Raw genomic sequence first — 25,646 nt, 5'->3', positions numbered from 1 at the left:
TATTTATTTCATTTTTAAATTGTCTGCCAATACTAACAGCCCTGGTTGTGTTGGACTGCCACGCCACCAGCAGCATTGAGATCCCCTTCACTGTGCTCAGAGTCCCATCTAATCTCCATTACACTGTTCTCTACCTTTCCCAGTAATGACCCAATTAGGAGACTGTCTAAAAGTGAGTAGGCAAGGATTCAGATTGGCTAAGTTGCAGGCATTACAGTGAATCCATCTGGAAAATATGGCATGGCAGCTCTTAGTGTCCTCATTTATGGGCACATGGTCAGACTCTGTCTGGGCATTTTTATAGTTCTAGAACTCTCTTTTTGGTCAGGTCCTCTTCAATATACAGATGTTTTCAGTGGCTAAAGCAAAGTCACACGTACTTCCTGGTTAAAGTCTTTCCCTAAAACAGTCCACAAATGAACATTGCTATGCCAAGAAGAATGAAAGCACTTAGAAGAATACTTAGCCCTTCTAATGCAAAGCATTTTGTAATTCTCTATTTGCCAAACCTGTCTTGAGAGGAGGTCAGTAATTTTCTGGTTATCCTGCTAAGGAAACAAGTCAGCTCTTGTTCGCAAAGTAACACATTGTCAATCAATATCTGGAATTAGAACACAAAGCATTTTCATTCCACAAACCATGCTGAGCCAACCACAAATTTGTAAGAGTACTGTAAATTTTGCAGGCAATCAATATGATGAAATCACACCCTGATGACAGGATACACATATGTATAAAGTCAAGAAAAAACAGGAATTCTCACTTGCATGTAAAGCCAGACACTTGTTCATCTGAGCTTTATAAGTTTCCTAATGATGTATGAGTTGAAGGAAGAAAAGGGAAATATGCAGAGGAAGAGAGAGAAAGAGAATGTAAAATATTATGTAGAGAAATTTCAAAGTAAAAATGGATTCTGAACATATATGAAATTAGTTCAGTCATTTTTTAATTTAAGAGCCCTGTCTCAGAAGAAAGGCAAAGGTTTCAGAACACCTCATACCAAAAATTCTTAATAGAGTAGGATAATAAATGTCGTGCCATAAATTTAGTATCAAAGAGAATATATCAAAATAAATAAAATCATGCTATTTTGTTACTCTGACTCAGAATAGCAGGAGAGTCAAGATATTATTTTAAGTCAATACACAGAAATGAAAAAAACTTTTATTCTTATTTGCCATTTAGGTTCAGAAAAACATATATCCTCCACCACCACACACACTCTAGGCAATAGCTTTAGAATCATTCCTGACTACCTCACCACACTGTTCCTCGTGTTACCCATGAATGCATTTTTATCTTTTCCTTGACTTGTGTCTTGTCAATCTAGTGAATTTTGACTGTCATTTCATCAGGCTGAGATCCAGTAAAATCCTATTTTCCATGCAACTTTTAACACTTTATGTGCTTTTAAAAAAAATAGAATCCAAAAAGCAATATTTCAACAACAACCATACTTTCTTCCTTAAATGGGTGTGCTTTGAAAAAAAAAAAATCAAGTGCTCCAAAACCATCAAGTCATATACATTAAATATGTACCACGTTTTATATTTCAGTCATACCTCAGTAAAGTGGTTTAAAATGTTTTAACTCCCATACACAGCTCAAAAATAAATAAATAAACATTTTTTAAAAAATCAAGTGGCCTCTATCAGTTCAGGGGGTGGGTAGAAGAAAAGGTTGTTTTATGTGAATCCTCCAGTAACTTCTTGCATTACTCTAAAGCAAACTCATATCAGCTAGCTCGTTATTATTTAAAGATTTATATTGTTTTTAGAAATCACCAAGTTGGTTTTTTGAACTGATACCTTTTAATTTATTTGGGGGTTGGAGAGACTGGCTATATAATATTTATTGATGCATAATAATTTGTCCAAATTTAAAGTGGTATTGATAGGAACAGAGTAAAGGGACAAAGTAGGTGATTAAATAGTTAATCCCACTAAGGGATCATAAAGAAAGGAAAAAGTATGGGAGACCCATACTTCACTCAAGAAAGCAGGTTTGCTTAACCTCAAAAGCCAAGCAGGGACTTCCCTGGTGGTGCAGTGGTTAAGAATACGCCTGTCAGTGCAGGGGACACGGGTTCGATCCCTGGTCTGGGAATATCCCACATGCCACGGAGCAACTAAGCCCGTGTGCCACAACTACTGAGCCTGCACTGTAGAGCCTGCAAGCCACAACTACTGAAGCCCACGCGCCTAGAGCCCGTGCTCCGCAACAAGAGAAGCCACCGCAACGAGAAGCCCGCACACAGCAACAAAGACCCAACACAGCCATAAGTAAATAAATAAATAAATTTATGGGGGGAAAAAAAACATTAGGAATATTAGTCGAAACTCTGTGTCTCATTAGTAAGAAAGTCTAAAATTGTACATTTCCATATGCTTGTATTTGGGAACTATTCAGAGAGATTACCTGTTTAAAAAAAAAAAAAAAAAAAAAAAAAACCAAGCAGCCTTGCTTAGCAACAAAACCATGCAACAGAAGCATGAGACATGCCCCAAAACAATGAAACAATGGTGGAATGAGACCCACATCCTGCCCAGTGAGGTCAGTCAGTTAATGATTCCTAGGACATGCTTCTCTGCACACAATAAAAGCAAAAATATAAGGAAAAGGTGATATTATACTGAAATCTGAGATAATTGACCGCATTTTAGTATATGTTACCACCTTTTTGCTCATTTTCAATGCACCAGGACAGGGCCAGTTGGACCATGTAGGGACAAGAAAACTCCCCCACCTGACATGTAGGAGTTGATGATGGAAGCTTGACATCTATTCAAGAATGAGGAAGAAGGTGGTCTTCTCCCCCTCCCCACTTTTTCTTTGATTATAAAACTGTAGCCCACTAAGTTCTTGGGGCTGCACCCTCCTGCCAACCCACTTGTAAACCTCACAAGCATTCTAATAAATCACTTGTTATCTAACACTTTGCCTCTCGCTGAATACTTTATGTGCTGAGACATAAAGAGCCCCCCAAGACGCATTTCTAAGGTTTCAGTGTCTCTACAGTATCTTGGTTGTCCCATGTGCAATTAACTTAGACCATCACCACCAACCCCCTATTTTTAAAAAAAAAAACCTTGGTTAATGGAAACTCTTTCAGTCTTAATAGTTGGGAGGGGAGGGGGTCTCACATCCAGGAATGATCTGTGAGTGGCAATCTTCTTCTGAAGACTAAGCAGTATCTCCCTTGAGATTTGCTCCCTGCTTGCCTGAAGATGCTGGTTCTGTGCACAATGTCATTCCTTCAGATCCCAGAAGACTGTTGACATGATCCAGTATCCAAATAATAGCTCTGCAGTTGCTTTCCTCATTTTGACTAACCTCACTAGAGACTGACTCTGAGTCTTCAGTACCAAACACAGACAATCCAAAGACTTCAGAGGAATTCTTTGGCAAAATGTGCATTCCGCAAACAAAGGCCCATCACTGCATTCTTTTTTGTAAACACACCCGCAAGGTGACTAGATGCTGTCTGCCAGTTTTCTTTTCTCTTTCAATATGGTCTGAGAAGTTGTTTGATGACAGGGAAATTGCTATAGGAGATCCTACACCCGTCCCTGGGTATCAATAATGGGTTATAAATACATGCATCACAGGCCCAACTGCTTAAAAACATCTATGAAATAAATTGCCTATCTTCAGTTATCCATTTGCTTTAAATTTACCTAGAGTGTTATCTTCAAACATGGGGAGACCAGGTAGTTCAGAATTTACTCTCCAAAGCAAATATGGCAAATTAATAGAAGCTAAGTATTCTTTTACACTGACTTAGAATAGCTAGATGTTATTTGAGGTCAATACAAAGAGGTAAATGGAAAACTCTATTTTTATTTACCACTTTGTTTCAGAACAGCATACAAGGGATTAAGCAGTTTCTTAGGCGCTGAGCACTAAATAAACACAGTTTACCTTATAAAGTGTCTGCCTAGACCTTGGGCCAAGTCACCTTCTTTGAGAGTAACCCCATGAATATAATGAGGTGAGCCCCTGGCAGCTCTATTTTACTATATGACCTTAATGTCCCTCACCTCTACCCATAGCTGTTTGGACCAAAGATGGACCTTGTTTCAAACTGCTTAACTTCTCTCCCAGATTCCTAATTCAGTCAATGAAGCAGCCACCCACAAGTGCAAGAACTGTGACACAGAAACATAGGAGCCACTGGGGTGGCCTATTCTGCCATGTGATGGAGAAGGGGAGACCAGAGCACGAGCTCAGACAGGAGCGGTCAAGTCAAGAAGAGAAGCAGGCTCTGCACTGACCCTGATGCCTTGCCTTTCCTGCTTCCCAGTGTTTCCTGAAGCCCAGCTTCATCCCTGTCCTTAATGGCCCTGGCTTTCTCAGAATAAACCTCCTTTTTTTCTTAATCTAGCTTAATTTAGTTTCTGATACTCTTACCTAATACAAAGGAGGCCAATGGATATTAAAAAGAAGAGTCTTCAATATATGTAAAAAGCAGGGACTTGAACTAGGCTGCTTTCACTAAGCCACGTCATTGGGGGTTGCAGATTCCTCCTCTATCTCCACCCACAAATTCTTTTCACTTTCAGACTATCCTTAGTTTCCATTTTATTTTACAGAGAGTAAAATTGGGAAAAACACATTAGATTCTCAGTACTTTGCTGAGCATAGAAGAATAGGGCTGGCCTGTCTTATTCTCCATAAGGGACTAAGTAAACACAATGATTTTTATTAGCTAATGAACCTGCTTCATGTTTATGCTTTCCTTCCTATTTTTACTATTTTTCTTAGTCCTTAAATGCTCACTAGAACTCGCACACTGCACATTGATTCTGAAGAGAAAGCTTGTTAAAGGATGCATCATTATTTTTCCTTAAGTCTAAACAAATGAACTGACCTTCACAATAGAGGATTAGGAAAACCTTTTCTTTCCTTTGGAACATACCTGCACATGTGTACCATGCTGGCACTCGGTAAGTGTTGAAAATCTCTCACAGATATTGTACTAAGGAAATTCTCATTAATACAAAAAAACAAACAAATAAAAAAATCTAACAGCCATCAACAGCCCAATCCGGAGAAGTGATAGGGAGACAGGCAGAGCTTATGGAGGGTCCTGGTCCCCTTCATGTCTCAGGCCTCCTGACGACACCTAGGCCAATGCCTTCATGCTTCCTCAGGGCACTCCAGCCAGTCTCAGTGATCACGTGTTACGACTTCAGCTTTTAGAGAGGCTTTTTCCTGCCCTCTCTCCCCATTAAATCCTACAGTTCCTCAGTTCTAATTCCATTTTTATTGTTATCCTCCCACCTTAGTCCACCAATGATTTAAGAAGGCTTATGAAAGTACGTTTTCAGAAGTAGAAAAAAAATTAATAATCAGACCCCCCAAAAAAATGTACTTAATTGCAAGAATGACACCCCTACTGCAATTTCCCCAGAGACAGGAAAAAGCGGCCTGTCCAAAAACCTCATCAGGTTTTATAAAGTGGCTACACTAATCCTCGGATGAAAGAGAAACAAATGGCTGTCTTTTTTTAAGCTCTGTGTTATTCTGAGTCCTTATTACTTGAAGCTTAACTTAGCCCTTCCAGTCTCAGAGGTTGGTCTCTCTCCAGATCCACCTCTATTCCTCTGCAGCACATTTCTCTGAATCTGACCTAGCCAATCTAGTTGAATGTCCTGGAACCAACACTGGCACAGTGCAGTGGATGTGGTCTTTCCAAGTCTGGCTCCTTTTGAGTGCAAGCCTGATTTACATTATTCTGATACCCAACAGGTTAAGTGTTGGACAAAACACACACACACACAGCCCTTCCACAGAAGTCAGAATTCAACCTAAACTGAAATCAACATATGTTTATTGAGCAATTTTTAATGTGATAAACACTGCCTAAACAAACTTATTTTGAACCCTGTCATGTCTGTAAAGAGTCTCCCGAACCTGAATGCATTCACTTATAACGAGAGCACCCTGTGTCCATCGTTGCCACACTGGAGAGTAGGGAACCACTGACTCGTCGTGGTGTGCCTGTGGAGGGCTGCGTGAGCAGCACCTGCATCTCGCCTTTACCAGAACATGTGCTGCCTGCAGCCTCAAGCCTTACCCTACCTTGGGCATGACGTCAGGTGTCATGTCTTGATTCAACTCATCATCGAGATGCTGCTTCTGGATTGGTGGGAATATCTCCATGTGCTTTGTTTTCGCAGGAAGAGGTTTCGTTCACCTCTGAAATATGAATGATTGTTGTCTTTTTTTTTCATGAGAAATAATTGCTGCAGATTGACTCTAATGACATGCAGTCTTTTAATCTGTGAAAATTTGAACTGAAATAAATATGTATAATTTAAAATTTAAAAAATGCATTCTTTTCATTATTCTTTATGTCCATTTTTGAGAGAGGTACTATATTTTCTTACTGCTCTCCACAGGTGACCCACATTCCCAGGGTCATCCCACTGTCCCTGATGGCTGCTAAAAACCCTGATTATACAATTATATTCTAACAAGAATGAAGCAACAAAGAAGGGCATGCCTGCTTCCTTTAGGAATACTTCTTGTAAACTGCACACACTACTTCTGCTTACAGCCCATTGTCTAGGATTTCATCACATGGGTATACCTGCAGCAAGGAAGTCTGGGAAAGTGGCCTTTATTATACACAGACATCTATGTAGCTAAAACCCAAAGGTTCTAATACTGAGGAAGGAGAGGAAACAAACAGGGGACAACCAGCAGTCTTTGCCATGGGAAGGGTGTGTCAAATCTGATCCTGAGGAGAGCATGATGGTGAGGAACAACTAATGCCTGGATGACTCAGAAGAATAATGAGACTAATTTTCCCTTCAACTCTATATACCATAAGATGGTGAACCTGGAAATGGGTAAGAGGAGTCTGATGATTGGGCTGTATATACATAGGAGGCCAAAACTTATGGGAAAGTTAGAAGGCAGAAATGCAAGCTAAAGTTTCCACCACTACCAAACTAATCAGATATATGTTTCTTCTTTCTCATAAGGAGACAAAAGCAGCTCATCTTGGAAAACCAATTGTTTCTGATCACTGAGTCTTGGAACATAAAAACAAATCTCGATAGGCCTCTATAGAGGAGACACTAAGACATGGGACATCAAGTCCTTGTTATGCTACAGTTAAGTATTCAGTGGAAATAAATTATCCTAATTGTATTTAGCTAAGGTATAAAAGAAAAGTAACCCATCCTGATGTATTTAAACTGCCCCAAATATTTATATTTTAGAAGACAAACATTACATTATATCTAAGAGTAGAATCTTTTCATATGTTATGAGACAGAGAACTTTCTGTTTGCCTCTCAAATTATATTCCCTGTGGTGTACATCAAGTCATTAAAGTTACTATAATAGACAGATCCAGAACAGGAACTTCCGCCTCACCTTCTTTCTGCCAACTAAAATGACACCTACCCTTAAAGATCTAGCTCAAGTTTCACCTCCCCTAAAGTCTTACTTGACTTTACTAGCTCTCATTTCTCTTCCTCTTCTCTGAAATTCCCACTACACTTAACAGCCTATGTCAGACATTTTAACCCTTAATTATATGCTGTCTGCTAATTCTTCATGTGTTTTAAGATCCTAGAGAACATGGGTGTCCTGAGTTTCTTTGTAAACTCCCAAGGGGTCTGAGTACTAGAGTACTGAATACTAAATACCTATTTGTTGTATAACTGATTTGCCTTTTGTTAGAGCCTAGAGCAGATATCCAAGTGCTTCGTACCTGAACCTAGTTAGGGTGGGTCCACCTGCTGAGTGTTACGGAAAGAGGAAGGTGGGATCACCATGAGCTGGTAGGAACAAAAAAGTGTGTGTGTGTGGGCGTGCACGCACGTGCACATGCATCCCTCAATATGAGTAATAAGTAGCAATACTTAGTTGAAAAGTATTACTAGCATTGTGTGTGTGCACACACAATTGGAACATGCACAGACTGAATATGACTGGCCATTTATGTGCTATAATTTGGAAGGCACTTCTTGCCTGCTTTGAAAATACTTTCCCATGCCATGTGGCTTAAAATTTCATCATTAGCGTCAAAGAAAATAAGAACACTGCCTCCCTCCAAAAGTCAATAGAAAGGCATGTTATTTTGAAGCCACCCTTAACTCTCTCTGGAAGGTGATAAAATCATCAGATTAAATAACAGACACAGGAAAGTAAGGCAAGACCGCTAGAAGGGATAGCAAGGAAGTGGCTTCAAAGTTGAATCCTGCCTTCTTCAAGACCTATTTTGAACCAATTCAACAAGGTAAAACATGGCAGAAGGCAAAAGGAAGAAACACTTCTCAGTGCCAAGAAGGAACTCTGCATCCTTGGCACTCCCTTACCCCAAAGCCAGCCCCGCTACCCCTGTGCAGAATCCCAAAAGCAGATAGGAGCAGAGTTTGAACACTGCAGCTCTAGTCCAAGCGTATCACTTCACAGATTACTTGCTTACTCGCTGATTATACAGGTCAGAAGGTAAATTAGTAAAAACATCAAGAGTAGAATCCTGGTCCTTTTATCCTCAGTCAAATGCTTTTTCCACTGTATTCTTGATTCCTAAGAGTACAAGCAACCTCCCTTATATCCAGGTTGCAAAAGTGAAGAAGTATAAGAGTCCGCAATTTTCCGCTCTATTTTTCACTAGGCATCATGGACAATTTTTAAGAGGCAAGATTGCATAGAGATTAGCAGGGGAGCAGTGGCTCTGAATCCCTACTGTCGAGGTTCAAATTCCAGCTACCCCATCTCCTAACTGTGTAACTTAGGGCAAGCTACTTAAATTCTGCGGTTCTTGGGTTTCCCACTTGCAAATACGAACAATAATATTACCTACCTCACGGAGTTATTGGGAGGATAAAATAAATCCATGCAAAGCACTTAAAACAATGGACTGGCATTATAGTAAACACTATCTAAGCACTTACTATCACTGCTACCTTTAGTCACAGAAATACAGGAAAAGAGTATCACAGATAACTGAACTTCAAAAATCTTGAAACCGATATTCTAGCTTCCCTGATAGGCAATGTCTGCATGCATGAGCACTTAGTATTGAGCACCAATTTTTAGAGATTAAGAAGTTGACGTCTTCTGTCATGACTTTCATTTCAAAGGCATAGGACTGGGGAGAAATAAGTGATCAGATATACAAAGAAAGATGCCTTATATGCCAATGTCTTGCTAACTCCAATCTGTATCCCAATTACAAGAGTTGATCTATATCACTGGAAAAATTTCAGAAAAGCCTGCAAAATTTTAGTACTTTCTGCAGACCTTCAAACTAAATACTAGAATGCCCATCTGTTCCAAAGAAGGTGTTTCCTCTTCTATTTTGTGATTTCTAAATAATGAAAATGGTATTAGTAACTGTGACCAACTCTGTGGTAGCCTCCAGAGGTCTCAACGCCAAAGGCTTTCCATATTAAAATTAGTGAAGTGAAGTGGCACCACTCTTGGTCTCTGAGAAAGAGGAGTAGCAAGCACCCTGAGGGTGTGGAGTTTACTTTCTTCAATGTGAAGGTGGCAGGTGGCAGTGGAGAGTGAGCCCAGCTAAAGGTGCAGGTCAGAAGGGCACCCTCCTAACAGAGGAACAGTGAGTAAGCAGTGCATGAGAGGGTGAGCACTCCAGGCTCAAAAGTGGCCAACATACGGGATGTACCTTAGAGAGGGGGGAGAGAGCCATATGCCCAGATGCTGGTGTAACCTCTGTATATCTGGATGGCTTATAGGATCGTGCATATATATTTCAAAACTTACTGTGATTCTCATTTTTAGTTTTTATCAAACTCATTAGAAGCAGTCAAAACGGCATGAATGTCAGGAAATCTTACAGAGATTCTAAATGCTTATAATAAATAAATACTCTGTAAAAAAGGTTTTTTTTTTGATATCTCATTTCTTAAATCAAAATTAAAAGAGAGTTCTTAAAATATAATGTTTTAGGGAACAAAACAATCTAAACTTTGGGCATAGATCGTTTCAGCCTCTACAACTTACAAGTCTGCAGAATCAATAACATGAGATTAAAGCTCTGGGGCTATCTTTAGATTTTCCTCCAGGAAATTGAGAGCTATTTCCTGAGCTTCAGACCGTAAGTGTCTCACTATTATCACTGGGCATGGTTTCTCCTCTTTAGGGTTTGATAGATATATAAGTAGAGAATGGGATAAGATTCAAATAAGACTTCAATCATTAGTTCTTAACTTAATATATTTAATGATTCACTCATTCATTTATTCAAATAAATAGTTATGTCAGACACTATGCTGTGCAGTTGTGAATTACATACATACATCCAATTAATAACTAATTCAATAAATGTGTTGAATTGCTACTTTGAACCAGGCATTTCTTAGGCACTGGGAATACAGCAAAGGATCTAAAAAGCATGACCCTTGTTTATATAATAGGGGAGATAGAAAAGAAATACATAACATTTCACATAAGTATTATGAAGAAAAGAAGACAATATAATATGAAGTTTGGATGGTCATGGAAGACCTCTCTGAGGAGGTAAGTTTTATCCTGAGACCTGAATGAGAATGATTCAGTTATGCAAAGATCCAGGAAAAGAGCAGCCCTACCATGCAAAGACCATGGACTTGGTATGCTGGAGGGACAGAAAGTGACACAAGGGTTGCTGGACTGTAGTGAGATTGGTTATTGAAGAAAACAAGGGTACAGGTTAGGCTGAGGTCAGAATATCTTAGGGTCTAGAGAATCCAGTAAGTAATTTGGATTTTATAGGATGTCACTACAGACTTTAAAGCAGGAGGATGACAGACATGATATAATTTATGTTTTTAAAATATCATTTTGTAGCTATATAGGAGAATATGCCTAATTGTAGGCAGCGGTGTGCCAGTAAATGTTTCAACTAGCTGGCTGGAAAATATATATTTAAAAGTCCTGGACTCCCCTGGTGACGCAGTGGTTAAGAATCTGCCTGCCAATGGAGGGGACACGGGTTTGAGCCCTGGTCCAGGAAGATCCCACATGCCACGGAGCAACTAAGCCCACGCACTACAACTACTGAGCCTGCACTCTAGAGCCCACGAGCCACAACTACTGAGCACATGCACCACAACTACTGAGCCTATGCATCGCAACTACTGAAGCCTGCACCCTCTAGGGCCCACGTGCTGCAACTACTGAGCCCACGTGCTGCAACTACTGAAGCCTGCGTGCCTAGAGCCCATGCTCTACACCAAGAGAAGCCACCACAACGAGAAGCACGCACACCACAACGAAGAGTAGCCCTCGCTCGCCACAACTAGAGAAAGCCCACACATACCAATGAAGACCCACTGCAGCCAAAAAAAATAATAATAATAAAAGTCCTGATTTATAGCATATTCCAATTTCTTTGTGTAAATATTCCCACTATGGTCAATTTCAAGCTGCCAATGTATCACTAAAGGTGGAATTGGAAAGTGATGTATACGACTGGCTCTTGAGAGCCTGAAAAAGGCAGCTGTAACACATACCACTGATTGTAGGGCAACAGGAGTGGAAACAGGAAAAAAAGTCAAGAGGCTTCAGTAGCTGTCCAGGCAAGACAGATGGTGGCCTGGTGGAATAGAACAGGTGATTGCAGATGTATTTAAAAGAAATGGACAGATTTAAGAAGTTTAAGAGAAAATAGGGGATTCCCTGGTGGTCCAGTGATTAGGACTCTGCACTTTCACTGCTGAGGGCCCAGGGTTCAATCCCTGGTCAGGGAACTAAGATCCTGCAAGCCACGTGGTGCAGCCAAAAAAAAGAGAGAGAGAGAGAGAGAGAGAGAGAGAGAAAACAGGACTTAATTATGAATTAAATGTAGGAGATAACCAGACAGGCATCAAGAATGAATTCCATGTTTCCAATGGGTAAAATTCCTTTCAGCTACTAAACCTCTCCCAACGTGCCTCTCTCTCTCCTCTATTCCACCCAAATTCCTTTTATTTAAGGCTTTTTTTAAAAAACATAATTCATATCTATTTGCCTCTTATCTAATGCAGAGAGAAAAAAGAAGTTTCTTCCCTGTGCATGTTCTGTTCTCTTCTACGTGGATATAGCTCAGGAGGCACTGGTGACAGTGGGGGTGGAAATTCTGGATTCAGCACTAATGTTCTTTCTCCAGCTGCCTATGCCTGCCATCCTCGCTCATGTCACACCTGGGCAGTTTATTCCTGCCTATGTTAGGGCTGGGGTAGGAGAGGCTGGTGACCATTCATTTAGAAGAAAAGGCCATGATGGTATTAAGAGAAAGTCATGCTCTTTCCCAGCTGATTCCTAAGTCTATTATTTCAATAATCAATTTGACAAAGAATATTGAGGTACTGTTCATTATCCCCAATTATATTAGGAGGTATTTGACTACTTGATAAAAATCCATTTCTAACTGAGCACCACTCCGTGGTGATTAAAATCTGTTTCATAACATTTTTAGTGTTTGCTGTGCAAGTATTTTAATCACTGTCTATGATCAATTTTTATGTTACATCTCTCAAGTTTTCAACGAGCTATCTCCAGAGAATCAAACTGTGAGTTTTCAAATTACTTTAATAAGTACATTATACCGGCTCATCCTTATTAAGGGACTCCCCCTCTCCCTTAATTTGACTGACTGAATGACACTGAGGTTCAGAAAACCCAAAACTGGCAGAACATTCTATGGATAATATTGTCTATTTGTCATCACAGCTTTTAATAGAAACAATAAGACTAATGATGAGCTGAACATCAGAAAAAGTGAATGTCATTTTTTTTTTTGCAACTAACAAATATTTAAATCCCAGGTATTCTTTCCATCAAACCACTTTTCCTTTACTTTCCTGTTGACCTGTATTTAAGAGACAAGTCCACTGAAGAAGACTTTATCTGTTTCTGCCCTTCAGTAATCTAAATACTGAATTTATTGTTATAATTTGGTCTAGACATAACTGAAGGCTGCAATTCCAATACAGTTTCTTAGACAGTGTTGAAATTCATCACTGGCATAGCAATGCAGGAAAAAGGTTATTGAACTACAAGCAGATTTGGATTTCAGGTCTTCTATTGACTTGCTGTTTGACGATAGGAGATACACTGTTGTCCATAACTTTACCCATTTATGCAATGAAGCACTTAAAATAGGCATTTTAAAAATCCCCCTCTCAAACATTTTCTTTTTTGGGGACACTTGCGTCTAACTTATATAGGATTGTGCACAATATCAAATCATTGTATGGTATCACTTTTAACTTCTGCATTACTCATCAAAATTGAAATTAAACAATTAATCGATCACTGCCTATATGTTAGTCAGGACTCAACCCAAACTAGTTAATGAAAAAAAGGAGAGGGAGTGGGAGAGGTATAATATAAGCAGGAAGGACAACATGAGTCCAAGGACTTAAACGATGCTCTCTGATCTTTCACTCTCAAATCCTGGCCGCTCTCTGGGTTCTGACTATTTCCTCCTACTTCAGATGGCTTCCAACATGAGAACAGATGGGTGGTGTATGCCCAGAAGTAACTCCAACATTATATCATCCTAGATTATGACTCAGAGGAAGAGACATTTCTTTCACCCGACTTTTACATATAAAATCCCAGGAAGACTCTACCTGGCTCAGAAAGGATTCTAACTACCTCAGTCACTGTGATCAGATTTAAAAACTGGGTTAAATTCACTCTCCTATGATTTTGAGTGTGATGAGAAAGGGAGAAATCACTGAATACCAGCCCCACCTTCAACCTAATGTGTGGAGAAGTATGAGTTCCTCAGAAAATGGTGGTGTTTTTCTTTCCAGAGAACAGAAAAGGATACTACACTGAGAAAAATAGGTAGAAATGCCAGAGTCTGATTTTTGGTTTGCCCACTCAACAAGTTATAGGATTGTCTTCTTCTGACCTTTAGTATGGGCCTTTATTATTTTTGTTGATATACTGCAGGATGTTAGAAGCCTAACTGGATTGTCTCATCACCTAGAGAAGGGAAGAGTGCAATTTCATTATTTGCAACCCATGTACCTTATTCAAGCAGCTACTCAAAAAATACTTGGTGATAATGAAAAAGGTCTAGTTGCTATAAGCCAATTTTACTTTACATTTAACTTCATTATATTATCTACTTCTGCTAACTATTTTTGGCTCAAGTTATTATGGAAGAGTAGACTGTTCCTAGACACTTAATCTGTGTAAGCTTTAGCACAGCTTTTTATGTTCATCAGGCAGTGCTTGATCTCTTCTGACAGCTTCAATCCTATAATACTCTTCCCCAAAGGCTGTACACTTAAAGTCTAGATATCTCTATACATCATAAAGGTCCAAAGTTCATGACTTCACTTCTTATTAGACTCACTGAAATTCCAAGGATCCTAGATATTTGCTATATAGGAGTCATCTTTGGGAGTCATTATTAAAGGCTTTGCAGTTCTTAGCCAGAATTTTATACCTGTGAGGAGACAAAAAGTGTTTAGTATCTGAATGAATATGTCCCTTTTCTTTCCACTGATCCTCAGAAGTGAGAGATCATATGCATAAATCATATTCCTCTACTCTGCCTGTGATTTATAAATAAATTAGGTGACACACTTTTATTATTGGGGAGTAAGCTTTATATTAAACAAAAATTGTGATTGTTTCTTTGCTTGATAACTGCCCTTCGTTTAGTTGGATCAGATTTGCCATGTTTAGCTTATGATGGTGATAAAGAAAATATATCTTTCCATATATCAAGTATGTGCTCTTCTATACCTCTATCACATCATAATATATCCATATAACAATAATCAAAAAGCAGTTTATAGGTCAATATATATAATCCCCCAAGATAATTTTATATGAAAGTTAGTATGAGAGGTGTGGCCAGGATGGTGAAGTAGTAAGACCCTGAGCTCACCTCCTCCCATGGGCACACCAAAACTGCAACTATTTATAGAGCAAATCTCTATGAAAACAACCTGAAAATAAGCAAAAAAGACTTTCCATGACTAAAAATATAAAGAAGAAGCCACAATGAGACCATTAGGAGGACACAGTATAGAACAGTCAAGACCCACACCCCCAGTAGGTGGCCCACAAATGGGATGATAAACACAATTATAGAGGTCCTCCCCAAGAAGCAATGGGTCTGAGCCCCACATTGGACTCCCCAGACCAGAGATCCTGAACCAAGAATACAGTCCCCAGAATGTCGGCTTTGAAGGCCAGTATGGCTTGCTTTCTGGACAGGTGGAGGGCTGTATGAAATAGACGCTTTGCTCTTAAAGGGGGAGTGCAAAATCACATACTGAGAATCCCAGCACAGAGGCAATAATTTGAGAGGAGCCTGGGTCAGACCCACTTGCTGATCCTGAAGAGCCTCCTGGAAAGGTAGGAGGCAACTGGACTTCCCCAGGGAATATAAACACTGGTGGCAGCAATATAAACACTGGTGGCAGCCATTTTGGGGAGCTCATTCTACCAGGAGGACACTGGACCAAGAGGACACAAGAGCACTATTTTGGAGTCCTCCAAATTAGTGGAGGACCTAGCACCACTCACCAGCAGGCCTGTTTCCTCAGGCAGGGGAAACAAAAGCAAAAAGAAGATGTGGTACTTTTATACAATGGAATGTTACTCAGCCATAAAAAAGAACTAAATAATGTCATTTGCAGCAACATGGAGGGACCTAGAGATTATCATACTAAGTGAAGTCAGTCAGACAGAGAAAGACAAATATCATATGATGTCGCTTATATGTGGAATCTAAAAAAAGGCTACAAATGAACTTGTCAACAAAACAGAAAGAGAGTCACAGATGTAGAAAACAAACTTATGGTTACTAAGGGAGAAAATGGGAAGAGGGATAAATTGGGAGATTGGGATTGACATATACTACTACACTACTATACACTACTATATATAACATATACACTACTATATATAACATAGATAACTAATAAGGACCTACTGTATAGGGAACTCTACTCAATACTCTATAATGAACCATATGGGAAAAGAACCTAAAAAACAGTGGATATATGTATATGTATAACTGATTCACTTTGCTATACAGTAGAAACTAATACAACATTTTAAATCAACAATACTCCAATGAAAATTAAATTTAAAAAATAAAATACATCTCAAAAATACATCTCTTCTGGGAAAAAATGAGACTACATCAAACTAAAAAGCTTTGGAACCAGGAAGGAAACTATCAACAGAATATAAAAGCAGCCTACTGAACAGGAAAAGATATTTGCAAACAATATATCTGATAAGGGGTTAATATCCAAATATACAAAGAACTTATGCAACTCAACATCTAAAAAAACAAACAACCCAATTAAATAATGAACAGAGATCCCAAACAGATATTTTTCAAAGAAGACATACAGATGGCCAACAGACAATGAAAAGATGCTCAATATCACTCACCATCACAAAAACGCAAATCAAAACCACAATGAGGTACCATCTCAGACCCGTCAGAATGGCCATCAACAAAAAGGTAACAAATAGGGCCCTGAACCAAGATGGCAGAGTAGAAGGACACGCTCTCACTCCCTCTTGTGAGAACACCAGAATCACAACTACCTGCTAGACAATCATCAACAGGAAGAAAATGGAACTCACCAAAAAAGATACCCCACATCCAAAGACAAAGGAGAAGCCACAATGAGACGGTAGGAGGGGTGCAATCACAATAAAATCAAATCCCATAACTGCTGGGCGGGTGACTCACAGACTGGAGAACACTTATATGACAGAAGTCCACCCACTAGACTGAAGATTCTGAGCCCCAAGTCAGGCTTCCTAACCTGGGGGTCCATAAAGGGAGGAGGAATTCCTAGAGAATCAGACTTTGAAGGCTAGTGGGATTTGATTGCAGGACTTTGACAGGACTAGGGGAAACAAGGACTCCACTCTTGGAGGGCACACACCAAGTAGTGTTCGCAACGGGACCCAGGGAAAGGAGCAGTGACCCCAGGGGAGACTGAACCAGACACACCTGCTACTGTTGGAGGATCTCCTGCAGAGGTGGGGGTTCGCTGTGGCTCACCGTGGGGACAAGGACACTGGCAGCAAAAGTTCTGGGAAGTACTCCTTAGCGTGAGCCCTCCCGGAGTCTGCCATTAGCCCCATCAAAGAGCCCAGGTAGTCTCTAGTGTGGGGTTGCCTCAGGCCAAACAACCAACAGGGAGGGAACCCAGCCCCACCAACAGCAGTCAAGAAGATTAAAGTTTTACTGAGCTCTGCCCACCAGAGCAACAGTCAGCTCTACCCACCACCAGTTCCTCCCATCAGGAAACTTGCACAAGCCTCTTAGATAGTCTCATTCACCAGAGGGCAGACAACAGAAGCAAGAAGAACTACAATCCTGCAGCATGTGGAACAAAAACCACATTCACAGAAAGACAGACAAGATGAAAAGGCAGAGGGCCATGTACCAGATGAAGGAACAAGATAAAACTCCAGAAAACCAACTAAATGAAGTGGAGATTGGCAACCTTCCACAAAAAGAATTCAGATTAATGACAGTGAAGATGATCCACAACCTCGGAAAAAGAATGGAGGCAAAGATCGAGAGGATGCAAGAAATGTTTAACAAAGAACTACAAGAATTAAAGAACAAACAAGCAGAGAGGAACAATACAATAACTGAAATGAAAACTACACTAGAAGGAATCAATAGCAGAATAACTGAGGCAGAAGAACGGATAAATGACCTGGAAGACAGAATGGTGGAATTCACTGCTGTGGAACAGAATAAAGAAAAAAGAATGGAAACAAATGAAGACAGCCTAAGAGACCTCTGGGACAACATTAAACACAACAACATTCGCATTATAGGGATCCGAGAAGGAGAAGAGAGAGAGAAAGGACAAGAGAAAATATTTGAAGAGATTATAGTAGAAAATTTCCCTAACGTGGAAAGGAAATAGCCACCCAAGTCCAAGAAGCACAGTGGGTCCCATACAGGATAAACACAAGGAGAAACACGCCGAGACACATAGTAATCAAACTGACAAAAATTGAAGACAAAGAAAAATTATTGAAAGCAACAAGGGAAAAATGACAAATAACATACAAGGGAACTCCCATAAAGTTAACAGGTAACTTCTCAGCAGAAACTCTACAAGCCAGAAGGGAGTGGCATGATATACTTAAAGCGATGAAAGGGAAGAACCTAGAACCAAGATTACTCTACCCGGCAAGGATCTCATTCAGATTCGATGGAGAAATCAAAAGTTTACAGACAAGCAAAAGCTAAGAGATTTGAGCATCACCAAACCAGCTCTACAACAAATGCTAAAGGAACTTCTCTAAGTGGGAAACACAAGAGAAGAAAAGGAACTACAAAAACAAACACAAAACAATTAAGAAAATGGTCATAGGAACATACATATTGATAATTACCTTAAACATGAATGGATTAAATGACCCAACCAAAAGACACAGGCTTGCTGAATGGGTACAAAAACAAGATCCATATATATGCTGTCTATAAGAGACCCACTCCAGACCTAGGGACACATACAGACTGAAAGTGAGGAGATGCAAAAAGATATTCCATGCAAATGGAAATCAAAAGAAAGCTGGAGTAGCAATACTCATATCAAATAAAATAGACTTTAAAGAAAACAATGTTACAAGAGACAAGAAGGATACTACATAATGATCAAGGGATCAGTCCAAGAAGAAGAGATAACATTTATAAATATATATGCACCCAACATAGGAGCACCTCAATACATAAGGCAACTGCTAACAGCTATAAAAGAGGAAATCGACAGTAACACAATAATAGTGGGGGACTCTAACACCTCACCTACACCAATGGACAGATCATCCAAAATGAAAATAAATAAGGAAACAGAAGCTTTAAATGACTCAACAGACCAGATAGATTTAATTGATATTAATAGGACAATCCATCCAAAATGAAAATAAATAAGGAAACAGAAGCTTTAAATGACTCAATAGACCAGATAGATTTAATTGATATTAACAGGACATTCCATCCAAAAACAGCAGATTACACTTTCTTCTCAAGTGCGCATGCAACATCCTCCAGGATAGATCATATCATGGGTCACAAATCAAGGCTCAGTAAATTTAAGAAAATTGACATCATGTCAAGCATATTTTCTGAACACAACGCAATGAGATTAGAAACGAATTACTCAGAAAAATATGTAAAACACACAAACACATGGAGGCTAAACAATACATTACTAAATAACCAAAAGATCACTGAAGAAATCAAAGAGGAAATCAAAAACTACCTAGAGACAAATGACAATGAAAACACGATGATCCAAAACCTACGGGATGCACCAAAAGCAGTTCTAAAATGGAAGTTTATAGCTATACAAGCCTACCTCAAGAAAGAGGAAAAATTTCAAATAAGCAATCTAACCTTACATTTAAAGGAACTAGAGAAACAAGAACAAAAAAAACCCGAAGTTGGCAGAAGGAAAGAAATCATAAAGATCGAGCAAAAATAAATGAAATAGAAACAAAGAAAACAATAGCAAAGATCAATAAAACTAAAAGCTGGTTCTTTGAGAAGATAAACAAAATTGATAAACCATTAGCCAGACTCATCAAGAAAAAGAGGGAGAGAACTCAAATCAATAAAATTAGAAATGGAAAAGGAGAAGATACAACAGACACCACAGAAATACAGGGCACCCTAAGAGACTACTACAAGCAACGCTATGCCAATAAAATGGACAACCTGGAAGAAATGGACAAATTCTTACAAAGGTATAACCTTCCAAGACTGAACCAGGAAGAAATAGAAAATATGAACAGACCAATCACAAGGAATAAAATTGAAACTGTGCTTAAAAATCTTCCAACAAACAAAAGTCCAGGACAAGATGGCTTCACAGGTGAATTCTATCAAACATTTAGAGAACAGCTAACACCCATCCTTCTCAAACTCTTCCAAAAACTTGCAGAGGAAGGAACACTCCCAAACTCATTCTGTGAGGCCACCATCACCCTGATACCAAAACCAGACAAAGATACCATAAAAAGAAAAGTTACAGACCAATATTACTGATGAATACAGATGCAAAAATCCTCAACAAAATACTAGCAAACAGAATCCAACAACACATTAAATGGATCATACACCATGATCAAGTGGGATTTATCCCAGGGATGCAAGGATTCTTCAATATACGCAAATCAATCAATGTGATACACCATATTAACAAATTGAAGAATAAAAATCATAGGATCATCTAAATAGATGCAGAAAAAGCTTTTGAAAAAATTCAACACCCATTTATGATAAAAACTCTCCAGAAAGCAGGCACACAGGGAACCTATCTCAACATAATAAAGGCCATATACGGCAAACCCACAGCAAACATTCTCAATGGTGAAAAACTGAAAGCATTTCCTCTAAGATCAGGAACAAGACAAGGATGTCCACTCTCACCACTATTATTCAACATAGTTTTGGAAGTCCTAGCCACAGCAATCAGAGAAGAAAAAGAAATAAAAGGAATACTAATTGGAAAAGAAGAAGTAAAACTGTCACTGTTTACAGATGACATGATACTATACATAGAGAATCCTAAAGATGCTACCAGAAAACTACTAGAGCTAATCAATGAATTGGGTAAAGTTGCAGGATACAAAAGTAATGCACAGAAATCTCTTGTGTTCCTATATTCTAATGATGAAAAGTCTGAAAGAGAAATTAAGGAAACACTCACATTTACCACTGCAACAAAAAGAATAAAATACCTGGGATTAAACCTACCTAGGGAGACAAAAGACCTGTATGCAGGAAAGTATAAGACACTGATGAAAGAAATTAAAGATGATACCAACAGACGGAGAGATATACCATTTTCTTAGATGGGAAGAATCAATATTGTGAAAATGACTATACTACCCAAAGCAATCTACAGATTCAATGCAATCCCTATCAAATTACCAATGGTATTTTTTACGGAACTAGAACAAAAAATCTTAAAATTTGTATGGAGACACAAAAGACCCCCAATAGCCAAAGCAGTCTTGAGGGAAAAAAATGGAGCTGGAGGACTCAGACTCCCTGACTTCAGACGATACTACAAAGCTATAGTAATCAAGACAATATGGTACTTGCAGAAAAACAGAAACACAGATTAATGGAACAAGATAGAAAGCCCAGAGACAAACCCACACACCTACGGTCAACTAATCTATGACAAAGGAGGCAAGGATATACAATGGAGAAAAGACAGTCTCTTCAATAAGTGGTGCTGGGAAAACTGGAGAGCCACATGTAAAAGAATGAAATTAGAACACTCCCTAACACCATACACAAAAATAAACTCAAAATGGATTAGAGATCTAAATGTAAGACCGGACACTACAAAACTCTTAGAGGAAAACGTAGGAAGAACACTCTTTGACATAAATCACAGCAAGGTCTTTTTTGATCCACCTCCTAGGATAATGGAAATAAAAAAAATAAATAAACAAATGGGACCTAATGAAACTTCAAAGCCTTTGCACAGCAAAGGAAGCCATAAACAAGACGAAAAGACAACCCTCAGAATGGGATAAAATGTTTGCAAACAAATCAATGGACAAAGGATTAATCTCCAAAATATATAAACAGCTCATGCAGCTCAATATTAAAAAAACAAACAAATCCAAAAATGGGCAGAAGCCCTAAATAGACATTTCTCCAAGGAAGACATACAGATGGCCAAGAAGTACATGAAAAGCTGCTCAACATCAGTAATTATTAGAGAAATGTAAATCAAAACTACAATGAGGTATCACCTCACACCAGTTAGAATGGGCATCATCAGAAAATCTACAAACAACAAATGCTGGAGAAGGTACAGAGAAAAGGGAACCCTCTTGCACTGTTGGTGGGAATGTAAATTGATGCAGCCACTATGGAGAACAGTATGGAGGTTCCTTAAAAAACTAAAAACAGAATTACCATATGACCCAGCAATCCCACTACTGGGCATATACCCAGAGAAAACCATAATTCAAAAAGACACATGCACCCCAATGTTCATTGCAGCACTATTTACAATAGCCAGGTCATGGAAGCAACCTAAATGCCCATCAACAGACGGATGGATAAAGAAGATGTGGTACATATATACAGTGGAATATTATTCAGCTATAAAAAAGAACGAAATTGGGTCATTTGTGGAGACGTGGATGGATCTAGAGACTGTCATACAGAGTGAAGTAAGTCAGAAAGAGAAAAGCAAATATCGTATACTAACGCATATATGTGGAACCTAGCAAAATGGTACAGATGAACTGGTTTGCAGGCCAGAAATTGAGACACAGATGTAGAGAACAAACATATAGACACCAAGGGGGGAAAGCGGCGCGGGTGGTGGTAGTGGTGGTGTGATGAATTGGGCAATTGGGATTGACATGTATACACTGATGTGTATAAAATTGATGACGAATAAGAACCTGCTGTATAAATAAATTAATTAAATTAAATTCAAAAATTAAAAAAAAAAAGGTAACAAATAACAAGTGTTGGGGAAAATGTGGAGAAAAGGGAACCCTGATGCATAATCTCATGTTGGTGAGATTGTAAACTGGTGTAGCCTGTATGGAAATCTGTATGGAGGTTCCTCAAAAAACTGAAAATAAAACTGCCATATGATCCAGCAATTTCACTTCTTGGTAATTACCCAAAGAAAACAAAAATGGTAATTCAGAAGGATATATACAGCCCTATGTTCACTGTGACATTATTTAGAATAACTAAGATATGGAAGCAACTATATCATGTTGAAGTGTGCATCAACAGGCAATTGTATAAAGAAGGTATGGCACATATATACACAATGGAATATTACTCAGACATAAAAAAAAAGAAATCTTGCCATTTGCAACAACATGGATGGATCTAAAGGGTATTATGTTAAGCAAATAAGTCAAGCAGAGAAAGAGAAATACCACATGATCTCACTTATATGCAGAATCTAAAAAACAAAACAAGCAAATAAAAACAGACTCACAGATACAGAGGGGAAGTGGGTGGGGTGGGTAAAATAGGTAAAGGGGATTAACAGGTACAAACCTCCAGTTATATAATAAATAAGTCACAGGGATATAATATACTGCATAAGGGATATGGTCAATAATATTGTAATAACTTCATATGGGGACAGATGGTAAGTAGACTTATCATGGTGATAATTGTATAATATATGTAATTATCAAATCATTATGTAGTACACCTGAAACTAACATAATATTGCATATCAACTATACTTCAATTTATAAAAAAGAAAGTACTTAACAATACATTTACTAGGAACCTGGGCTGCAGCTAAGGGTGGAGCCAGCCACTCCATCTGAACTGGTACTACATTTAGTTCCAAGAACAGGAAAGAAGGTAAGAGAGACCTGTGCTGTACCTGGTACAAAAAAGGCAGGCTGTATGATGCAAGAGGTCTCTTTCACATGGACCAACCAAGGGAAGAAGTAAAAGTCTATCAGGAGTGTAGAACAAATGGAGGGGTCTGAAGCAGGGGTACCACTCTGTTTCTCAGGTTTGGAGCTCCCAGTGGAAGAGGAGAGTGTAGAAAGACTGGCCATGAAGACTCATTCTGCTTAATTTTTTATCTTAAGTTTTGTTAAGTTCTCATTGAGTTTTTATATTCTCATACTTTTTCCCTTCATGTTCAACAGCCGTGGCTCTCCCATTGATCCCACTGTTACTACCCTAGGCTCTACATCTGACGTTCAAAGTCCTCTAGTATCTTTACAGCCTTACTATTCTAGAGCAAATCATGACCACTTGCTCTCCACCACACACACACTGTTTCCCTGCCTCCTTGTCATTGTTCATGTATTTCCTGTAAACTGGACATTCTTTCCCTCTCCTTACACCCACATTCAACTTCTAGGCATAAAAATTCCACACATTTTTCAAATGTTTCCTCCTGATATCATCAGAAGGAACCTCTCCTATAAACTCTTCAAGGATACACTTCATCCGTATCTCTTTAAATGACACTTAGCACTATATTGCATTTTGATTTTTGTATACATGTCTTATCTTTCCTTCTAGATGTGAATTTACTGAGAATACGTCCTGTGACTTAAAGGTCTGCTTATATCAATATCACTGTCTTAGGCAAAGTAACTTCCCAATAGACGAATAGTTGGATATTGTAACTTAAATTTATTAGTATTGGAACAAAACATTATCAGCATATATCATAATTATGGCTATTTATTCTTATTTAATATATTCCGCTGACCCATCTTCCATTTACTGTCTTTTATCCAGTATTTTTGTAGTAGTTCACGATGTGGCTGAGCAAAATAATAATGATAACAACAATAATAACAGCAGAACAGAACAGAGAAGGGGAGGTTGACACTTGGAGACAAATTTTCAGATTTTCACTGAGTGCACCATTGAATCTGAGGAACAATATCAGCCAAGCAGAAATAGCATAATACTGAATAAAGACAAGTAGTATTTAAAAATAGAGTGAGTTTATATATAAGTAGCCACTTATCTATAACATTTCAACCTTGAAGTCCTAATAATACTGTACTGAGAGATGATAATTCATCATGGCCTCTCATGCTGCTGCATATCATATGAGCAGAGGATGTAACTGACGTTCTATCTGGATATTTTTTCAGAGATGTTTGTATAATGAACAGCCTTGGAAGACAATGTCTCTCTCCAGAGCAAAGGCAAGTTTGTTTACTGCCTATCATACAAGCTTCAGGTTCCCTAAACTCAGGGTAACTCAGCTGTGACATACACCCACTCTGTCTGCAGCATCTACCTGGTTATCTTCACACTGCATCTGTGGGACCTGGGGGCAAGGTGAACTGACACAAATAACAATATTCATGATGCTTCTTTGTCATGAGTATTAAAGTCATTTGTTTCTGACCCAGAAGGTTCATGATATTTCGTTCAAATTAGAACACACTAACTCGAGGTAATTAAATTTGGTGGTGGGGTTGGGGGAATGGGTACTTCTTGGAAGCACAGTGGGGAGTTCACAGAATTGAAGAAAGAGGTGAGTAGTCAAATCTCAGGAAAGATCAGTATGGGGATCTCAACAGCATGGACCCTTGAAGAGCCACTTTCTGATTCTGACATGGAATTAATCAGCATGTTTGATGAGCCATTTCATATTCTGCACGTTTTAAAAATCAAATTCCTAAAAATAACTCAGAATGAAACTGAGTTATTTGTAGTGAGGTGGATGGACCTAGAGTCTGTCATACAGAGTGAAGTAAGTCAAAAAGAGAAAAACAAATACTGTATGCTAACATATGTATATGAAATCTAAAAAAACGGTACTGACAAACCTAGTGGCAGGGAAGGAATAAAGATGCAGACATAGAGAACAGACTTGAGGACACAGGGCGGGAAGGGGAATCTGGGACGAAGTGAGAGAGTAGCATTGACATATATACACTACCAAATGTAAAATAGATAGCTAGTGGGAAGCTGCTGCATAGCACAGGGAGATCAGCTCGGTGCTTTGTGACCACGTAGAGAGGTGGGATAGGGAGGGTGTGAGGGAAACGCAAGAGGGAGGGGATATGAGGATATATGTATACATATAGCTTTGTCGTACAGCAGAAACTAACACAACATTGTAAAGCAATTATACTCCAATAAAAATGAAAAAAAAAAAAGAAATGTAATGACCTGG

This window comes from Mesoplodon densirostris, chromosome 5 (assembly GCF_025265405.1).
Source record: "Mesoplodon densirostris isolate mMesDen1 chromosome 5, mMesDen1 primary haplotype, whole genome shotgun sequence".
In the NCBI taxonomy this organism is placed as follows: domain Eukaryota; kingdom Metazoa; phylum Chordata; class Mammalia; order Artiodactyla; family Ziphiidae; genus Mesoplodon; species Mesoplodon densirostris.
The sequence above is the reverse complement of the archived record's forward strand: the minus strand, read 5'-3'. Positions refer to the sequence as shown.